Here is a 2,222-nt window from a genome sequence, read left to right as displayed (position 1 = left end):
ACAACAGACTGGTTCCAAATAGGAAAAGGAGTACATCAAGGCTGTATATTGTCACCCTGCTTATTTAACTTCTATGCAGAATACATCATGAGAAATGCTGGACTGGATGAAGCAAAAACCGGAATCAAGGTTGCTGGGGAAAATATCAATAATCTCAGATGACACCACCCTTATGGAAGAAAGTGAAGAACTAAGAACCTCTTGATGAAAGTGAAAGAGGAGAGTGAAAAAGTTGGCTTAAAGCTCAACATTCAGAAAACGAAGATCATGGCATCTGATCCCATCATTTCATGGCAAAGAGATGGGGAAACAGTGGAAACAGTGAGAGACTTTAGTTTTGGGGGGCTCCAAAATCACTGCCGATGGTGACAGCAACCAAGAAATTAAAAGACGCTTACCCCTTGGAAGGAAAGGTATGACCAACCTAGATAGCATATTAAAAATCAGAGACATTACTTTGCCAACAAAGGTCCATCTAGTCAAGGTTATGGTTTTTCCAGTAATCATGTATGGATGTGAGAGTTGGACTATAAAGAAAGCTGAGTTCCGAAGGATTGATTCTTTTCAACTGCGGTGTTGGAGAAGACTCTTGAGAGTCCCATGGACTGCAAGGAGATCTAACCAGTCCATTGTAAAGGAGATCAGTCCTGAGTGTTCATTGGAAGGACTAATGTTGAAGCTGAAACTCCAATACTTTGGCCACCCGATGCAAAGAATTGACTCTTTTGAAAGACCCTGATGCTGGGAAATATTGAAGGCAGGAGGAAAAGTGGATGATGGGGGATGAGATGGTTAGATGGCATCATCGTCTCAATGGACATGAGTTTGGGTAAACTCCAGGAGTTGGTGATGGACATGAAGGCCTGGCATGCTGCAATCCATGGAGTTTCAAAGAGTTGGACAGAACTGAGCAATTGAACTGAACTGAACTGAACATTTGAAGTGACCTACCCAATAGAGAAAAGACTGTGGTTGCCAAGAGGAGTTGGGGGCATGGCAAGTTGGGGTGGAATGGAAAGTTGGGGTTAGTAAATGTAAGCTATTATATACAGAATGGGTAAAAAAACAAGGTCCTACTATATAACACAAGGAATTATATTCAATATCCTACGATAAACCATAATGGGATGGAATGTAAAAAATGTATATTTATATATAACTGAATCCCTTTGCTGTACAGCAGAAACTAACACAGCATTGTCAATCAACTATACTTCAATAAAATACATTTTAAAAAATAAATACATGGCCTGTCCAGACTCTCACACTTAGTTACTAGTAGAGTTGGAACCGGACTTCCCCAGTAGCTCAGATGGTAAAGAATCTGCCTGCAATGCAGGAGACTCCATTTCAATTCCTGGATGGGAAGATCCCCTGGAGAGGGCTTGGCAGCCCACTGCAGTATTCTTGCCTGGAGAATCCCCATGAACAGAAGAGCCTGGCAGGCTACAGTCCATGGAGTCACAAAGAGTCAGACATGACTGAGCAACTAAGCACACACACAGAGTTGGAACTACCAATAAATAAAACTAACATTTTTATTGAGTGCCTGGTCTGTGCCAGACCACTCATCTCTGATCCCCACAAGGCATCTCATCTTAACTGAGAATCTGAAGCTCAGAGAAATTAATTTGCTCACAGAACCAGTAGTCAAGTATTTCAGTGGTGGTCTGGCTTCCCCAAACTATCTGCATTTATTTTGCTCCTTTTTGCCATTTTTATGTCTCTCCGAAGGTTAGAAGATGCAAAAGTTCACAGGGCCCCAAAGTGTCCAACTGAGGATTTGAATCACAGCCAGCACTTTTCCAGAGTCTGAATTTACTTGTGCATGTATGCTCAATAGCTCATTATTTATCCTAGTCTCAGTCACACTTTGGGCTTCCCTAGTGTTAGTAGCTCAGTCGGTAAGGAATCTGCCTGCAGTGCTAGAGACACGGGTTCAATTCCTGGGTTGAGAAGATCCCCTGGAGAAGGAAATGGCAAACCACTCCAGTATCCTTGCCTGGAAAATCTCATGGACAGAAGAGCCTGGTAGGCTGCAGTCCATGGGGTCTCAAGGAGTCAGGCACGACTGAGAGACTAACACTTACTAACACTTAGGGTTCTTTGGAAAGAATGATGCTAAAGCTGAAACTCCAGTACTTTGGCCAACTCATGCAAAGAGTTGACTCACTGGAAAAGACTCTGATGCTGGGAGGGATTGGGGGCAGGAGGAGAAGGGG

Source organism: Bison bison, unplaced genomic scaffold (assembly GCF_000754665.1).
Source record: "Bison bison bison isolate TAMUID 2011002044 unplaced genomic scaffold, Bison_UMD1.0 scf7180017864119, whole genome shotgun sequence".
NCBI classification, from domain to species: Eukaryota; Metazoa; Chordata; class Mammalia; order Artiodactyla; family Bovidae; genus Bison; species Bison bison.
Note: the sequence above shows the minus strand (reverse complement) of the source record.